At 39.2% G+C, this 6,913-nt stretch overlaps 1 non-coding gene across 1 annotated transcript; it reads left to right on the top strand.

Moving 5' to 3' along the window:
• The first annotated feature begins 5,746 nt into the window (after nt 1–5,746).
• Nucleotides 5,747–5,855, top strand: LOC112767794 (small nucleolar RNA R71). Its single transcript, XR_003185235.1, has one exon. It is a non-coding gene; the product is annotated as a small nucleolar RNA R71 (small nucleolar RNA).
• The last annotated feature ends 1,058 nt before the right edge of the window (nt 5,856–6,913 follow it).

Genomic DNA, 6,913 nt, shown 5'->3' with positions numbered 1-6,913 from the left:
TAGTGCACACATGCAAACATCATGAGGTCTTTTTCAAGGTTGTAATGAGGCTTAGGTAAGGGTGAGGATACATGTATGGCCAAGTGAGCTAAGAAATGAATCCTTGATTAACCTAAGTTCTCACCTAACGCACATACATTCCCTATGCTTCTAAAATCATGCCTAACTACCCATAGTCTCACTTTTTGTGCTTTTCACCTACTCATGTATTTAAATGTTCTTCTATTTTATCTCACATGCATTGATCTTTTTATTGAACTTAACATTGGGGTGCTTTATTTTAATGGGTATCTCCTCTCTACCCCAAACTTGGTGCAGACCAAGTTTGGCACCAGTCCTTCTCTTTTTTTTTTCATGCCAAATGCCAGGGGGGCCAAGTTTGGCGCCACCCTGGCAGAGCGTTTCCCCTTTTTGTGCGTAGCCTCCCACGCCAAACATGATAAATTTAAGTTTGGTGTCAATCTTTTCTTCAATTGCATGCTAGTACGTCGCCTCTTCACACCAAACGCCAGGGGACCCAAGTTTGTCGTCACCCTGGCAGAGCGTGATGCTCCTTTTCATGTAACTCCCACGCCAAACTTGAGGGAGGCAAGTTCGGCGCCACTGCTTGGCTATTTCTCCCTTGTTTCGTCGTTCTCCACGTTGAACTTAGAAATTTCCAAGTTCAGCGTGGGTCGTCCAAAATCCAACTCTCCTTTTGCACGCTTGCACGGTGCCAAACTTGGAGATCCCAAGTTCGGCACCAACCTGACCGAGTCAACCTTCTCTAGGGTGGGCAAAAATTTTTCTAAGTGTCCGGTTCCTATTCTAAAATTTTTGTATGATCAAAATACACGTAAAATAAAAGGAAATCAATAAAAACTCAATAAAAATTAATTAATAATAAAATCAACACAATGGAAAATAAACTAAGGATACGAAATCATCGGGTTGCCTCCCAACAAGCGCTTCTTTAGTGTCACTAGCTTGATGGTCAATCTTGCTAATTTAGTAGATGAACGGACCATTGGCAATCAATCTCACCTCCAAGATAGTGCATCAACCTCTGACCATTAACTGTGAATTTCCTGTCCAAATTCTCGTCCTGAATCTTCACATGACCATATGGTGAAGCTCTGGTAACTACAAATGGTCCTGACCACCAGGATTTCAGCTTCCCGGGAAAGAGTTTGTGCCTTGAATTATACAGAAGCACTCTCTGACCTGGCTCAAAGACTCTAATGGAAATCTTCTTGTCATGCCATATCTTGGTTCTCTCCTTATAGAGCTTGGCATTCTCATAGGCTGAATATCTGAATTCATCAAGCTCATTCAATTAAAGCATCCTCTTAATTCTTGCAGCCTGAGCATCAAGGTTCAGATACTTGATTGCCCAGTAAGCTTTATGCTCCAGCTTAACTGACAAGTGACAAGCTTTACCATAGACCAGCTGATAAGGGGACATGCCAATCGGAGTATTGTAAGCTGTCCGGTAAGTCCAGAGAGCATCATCAAGCTTCCTAGACCAGTTCTTTCTTGAGACACTGATGGTCTTCTCTAGGATCCTCTTGAGTTCCCTATTGAAAACCTCAACCTGTCCACTTGTCTGAGGGTGATAGGGGGTTGCCACTTTATGAAGGACTCCATATCTCTGCAAAAGTGAGTCCAGCTGTCTGTTACAAAAGTGACTTCCACCATCACTAATGAGTGTCCTTAGGACACCAAACCGGCTGAAAATATATCTCTGAAGAAAGGTCATCACCACTTTGGCATCATTGGTGGGCAAAGCCATAGCTTCCATCCACTAGGACACATAATCAACTGCCACTAGAATATAGTTGTTGGAAAATGAGGGTGGGAAAGGTCCCATGAAGTCAATACCCCACACATCAAACAACTCAACTTCAAGAATCCCTTGCTGTGGCATCTCATGATTGGCAGGGAGATTCTTAGCTCTTTCACACCTATCACAGTGCTTCACAAATTCTCTTGAATCTCAGAAGAGAGTCGGCCAGTAAAAATCGCTTTGAAAGACTTTTGTTGCTGTCCTTTGACCACCAAAGTGGCCTCCATAATCAGAGCCATGATAGTGCCAAAGAATTTGCCATGTTTCCTCATATGGGACACATCTCCGGATTATACCATCTGAGCATCTTCTAAAGAGGTATGGATCCTCCCAAAAGTAGTACTTTGCATCAGTCAATAGCTTCTTCACTTATTATCTACCATACTACTTTGGGATGAAATTCATGGCTTTGTAATTTGCAATGTCTGCAAACCATGGAGCCTACTAAATAAGGAACAATTGTTCATCTAGAAATGTCTCAGTCACAGCTGTGGGTGGTTGCACTCCTTCCTCAGGTTCAATTCTGGAAAGGTGGTCAGCTACTTGATTTTCTAACCCTTTCCTGTCTTTAATCTCAATATCAAACTCCTGAAGGAGTAACACCCATCTGATTAATCTTGGTTTAGAATCCTGTTTGGTTAGAAGGTACTTCAAAGCAGCATGATCAGTATAAACAATAACCTTAGAACTAATTAAATAGGACCTAAACTTGTCAACAACATATGTAATTGCTAATAATTCTTTTTCTATAGTTATGTAATTCCTTTGGGCATCATTTAACACACGGCTAGCATAGTAAATGACATGTATAAGCTTGCCATGCCACTGTCCTAAAACAGCTCCTATAGCAAAATCACTAGCATCACACATTAATTCAAATAGTAACTCCCAGTCAGGGGGAGCTATAATAGGAATAGAGATAAGGTTTGCTTTCAGAGTTTCCAAAGCATGCAGGCATTCAGCATCAAACACAAAAGGCACATTAGCAACTAACAGGTTGCTCAATGATTTAGCAATTTTGGAAAAATCCTTTATAAATCTTCTATAAAATCCTACATGACCCAAGAAACTCCTGACTGCCTTAACATTAGCTGGTGGGGGTAATTTTTTAATTACCTCCACCTTTGCTCTATCAACTTCAATCCACTTGCTTGAAATCCGGTGTCCAAGAATAATACCTTCTGTAACCATAAAATGACATTTTTCCTAATTTAAAACAAGGTTTGATTCTTGACACCGTTTTAAGACTAGAGACAAATGCTTAAGGCATGATTCAAAATAATTACCAAAGACAGAAAAATTATCCATAAATACCTCAATGAACTTTTCAACCATATCAGAAAAAATTGAAAGCATACACCTCTGAAAAGTTGCTGGAGCATTACAAAGTCCAAATGGCATTCTCCTATAAGCAAATACTCCAAAAGGGCATGTGAATGCTGTCTTATCTTAATCTTGAGGGTCCACTGCAATTTGATTATATCCAGAATATCCATCTAGAAAGTAATAAAAAGCATGACTAGCTAACCTCTCAAGCATCTGATCAATGAAAGGCAAGGGGAAGTGATCCTTCCTTGTAGCAGTATTGAACCTCCTGTAGTCTATGCACATTCTCCATTATGTGATTGTCCGTGTAGGAATAAGCTCATTCTTTTTATTCTTGATCACTATCATCCTTCCTTTTTTGGGAACTACCTGCACAGGACTCACCCAAGGGCTGTCAGAAATATGGTAAATAATGCCTGCTTCCCATAGTTTCATTACCTCTTTTTGGACCACCTCTTTCATGGTTGGATTTATTCTCCTTTGTGGTTGCACAACTGATGAACGGATTGTTGACGGTATCGAATTTCTCTAATGAGATCTCGTTGCAAGTATAGTTTCTAAACCAATCAATAATCCTTTCATACAAAAATTTTGGTTGTCACAAGTACAAACCCCTAAAATCTATAAACCGAAGTATTTAAACCTCGGGTCGTTCTCCCTAGGAATTGCAATAAAGTTTTTTGTTTATTGGTTATGAGATATTTTGGGGTTTTTGAGATATTAGACATGAAATGTAAATGGCAAAGAAAATAGACTAACAACTAGAAAAGCTCTTGACAAGGAATGAGAATTAGAAGTCCTATCCTAGTTATCCTCCTTAATTGTGACCACAATTGTCCATTGCTACCACTTAGTTAACCTCTAACCATGGAGGAAAGTCAAGTGGATGAATCAACTTGATTCCACAAGTCCTAGCCAACTCCCAAGGGAAAGACTAGCTTTAGTGGTATCCAAATCAATTAGCAACTTCTAATTATCAATCAACAAAGGAATTAGATAACTCAAGCATCACTAATTACTCTACTTAAGCCAAGAGGAACAAAATCTACACTAAAATCTAACCAAGCATTTCATCAAACACTTGGAAGGCATAAAATAAAACTAAAGCAATTCTACAACAAGAATGAATTCTAACAACAATTAGATGCAAGGAATTAACAACAACAATTAAAGAAAACAAGATCTACATGAATTACCTCAAATTGCATTAAATGAAAATAGAACGAACAAGAGTAGATCTACAACAAAATATAGAAGCAACATAAAGGAAATTTCAACAAAAGAATAGAAGAATGATGATTGCAACAACAAAGAATTGAGAAGAAGAAGTAGAAGAAAGCATGAATTAAACATAGATCTAAGAACTAATCCTAATCCTAATCCTAATCCTAGAGAGAAGAGAGAGCTTCTCTCTCTAAAACTAACTCTAAACTAATCCTAATATGTGTGAATGAGCTAAAGATGTGAATGATGTGTTCCCCTTCAATCCTTGGTCTTTTAAAGCTTTTCCCGCCAAAAACTCAGCTCCAAGTGGGGCCAAAAACCCTTCAAAATCTCCAGTCACGAGTTCTCTTTAAAAATCACGTACGGCCTTCGGCGCGTACGCGTACAGTGCGCGTACGCGTCCATGGAGCATTTTGCAATCCGCGCATAGGTGCATAGTGTGCGCGCGCGTCCTGGGTGTTTTCCAAATCTTTGGCTTTTCATGATTTATCCACTTTGCATGCTTTCCTCTCCACTCCTTTGATCCATTCCTAGCTTTTTCAACCTGAAATCACTTAACAAACACATCAAGGCATCTGGTGGAATCAAAGGTGAATCAAGATTAAATAATTAAAGGCCTAGAAAGCATGTTTTCACACCTAAGCACAAATTGGGAGGCAATCATGAAACCATGCTATTTCATTGAATAAATATGGGTAAAAGGCGATAAAATCCCCTAAAATCAATACAAGAAAAACCCTACAAATAGGGTTTATCACTGAGGTGGTTGTTGTTGATGAGACTAAAATTGGCGGTTATTATGATTATTTTGCTGAAAACCGCCTTGAGAATTGTTGTTGAAATTCTGAGATCTCTGAGGTTGGTCTCTCCACCCAAAATTTAGGTGATTTCTCCACCCTTGATTGTAGGTCTTAGAGTATGGATCATTATTGAGGTTTCTAGGACTATTCCCCATGTAGTTGACCTGTTCAGAACAAGATTGAGCATAATCATAATTCTCATTTTGCATAAAATTACCTGTCATGTCATAAGGGACCTCTTGAGCTACATTCTGGGTGTTGACAGCTGAAACTTGCATTCCACTCAACTATTAAGTAATTAGACTTATTTGCTGAGACAAAAGTTTGTTCTGAGCAAGAAGAGCATCAACAGCTTCCACTTCCAAAACACCTTTCTTCTGAGAGGTCTCAGAGTGCACAGGATTTCTGTTGGAGGAATATAAGTATTGGTTGTTAGCAATCAACTTAATAAGCTCAATAGTCTCTTCTGGTGTCTTCCTCATGTGCAAAGAACCACCTGCAGAATTATCTAAGCGCATCTTGGACATTTCACATAAACCCTCATAAAAGATATCCAGTTGAGTCCATTTAGAAAACATGTCCGGAGGGCATTTCCTGGTCAGTAGCTTCAATCTCTCCCAAGCTTCATAAAGGGTCTCACCATCTTTCTGTCTGAAAGTCTGAACCTCTGCCCTTAACTTAGTAAGCTTTTGAGGTGGGAAAAATTTAGTCAGAAATCCAATGACAATGTTGTCCCAAGTATCCAGACTCTCCTTGGGTTGAGAATCTAACCTCAACTTTGCTCTATCCCTCACAGTAAATGGGAAGAGCATAAGTTTGTATACCTCAGAGTTCACTCCATTGGTCTTCATAGTATCACAAATCTGCAGAAAATCAGAAATAAATTGATTCGGATCTTCCTGAGAAAGTCCATGATGCTGACAATTTTGTTGCACAAGAGTGACAAGCTAAAGCTTCAGTTCAAAATTGTTTGAAGCTGTGGGGGGAACCACAATGCTTTTTCCATAAAGATCTACATTGGGAGTAGTGTAAGAGCCAAGCACTCTTCTAGGTTTCTCATTCCCATTCAAGTTTGCCATATTGGCATTAGCAGCATTATTATGATCCCTAGTGGACTCTGCAGCCTTGTAAAGTCTTGCGTGTTGCAAACGCCGCCTCAAAGTCCTTTCTGGTTCAGGATCATAGTCTAACAGAGGTTCTTTGTCCCTATTCCTGCTCATAAATAGACAGAAGACAAGAAAAGATGGGATTCTCTACGTCAGAGTGTAGAGAATTCCCAGTGAGGTATGATGGATGGAAAATTAGATTTCCACACAAACTCACTGGCAAGTGTACCGGGTCGCATCAAGTAGTAATAACTCACAAGAGTGAGGTTGATCCCACAGGGATTGATGGATCAAGCAACTTTAGTGAGGTGATTAGTTTAGTCAAGCTAACTTGGTGAATTGAGTGAAATTGAAGAAGCAGAATGTAAATTGAAGAAAATAATAAGTGCAGAATGTAAATTGCAAAAGCTTAAATGACAAGAAAGGTAAAGTGTAGTAAATGTAAAGGGAATTGGGGGCTAGGAAATTAAAGGAAGCAGTAGATCGATCTCAGAACAATTGCAGAAGATGTAAATGTGCAGGAAATGTAAATCAAGCTCTCAGCAAACTCAAATGTAATTTTGCAGAAAGGAAAACTTGCAGAAGAAGATTATCAGAAACTAAAATTTTCATAAGCTAAATTGAATTGCAAC

Source organism: Arachis hypogaea, chromosome 17 (genome assembly GCF_003086295.3).
Source record: "Arachis hypogaea cultivar Tifrunner chromosome 17, arahy.Tifrunner.gnm2.J5K5, whole genome shotgun sequence".
NCBI classification, from domain to species: Eukaryota; Viridiplantae; Streptophyta; class Magnoliopsida; order Fabales; family Fabaceae; genus Arachis; species Arachis hypogaea.
This window is presented reverse-complemented; position numbering and strand designations above follow the sequence as displayed.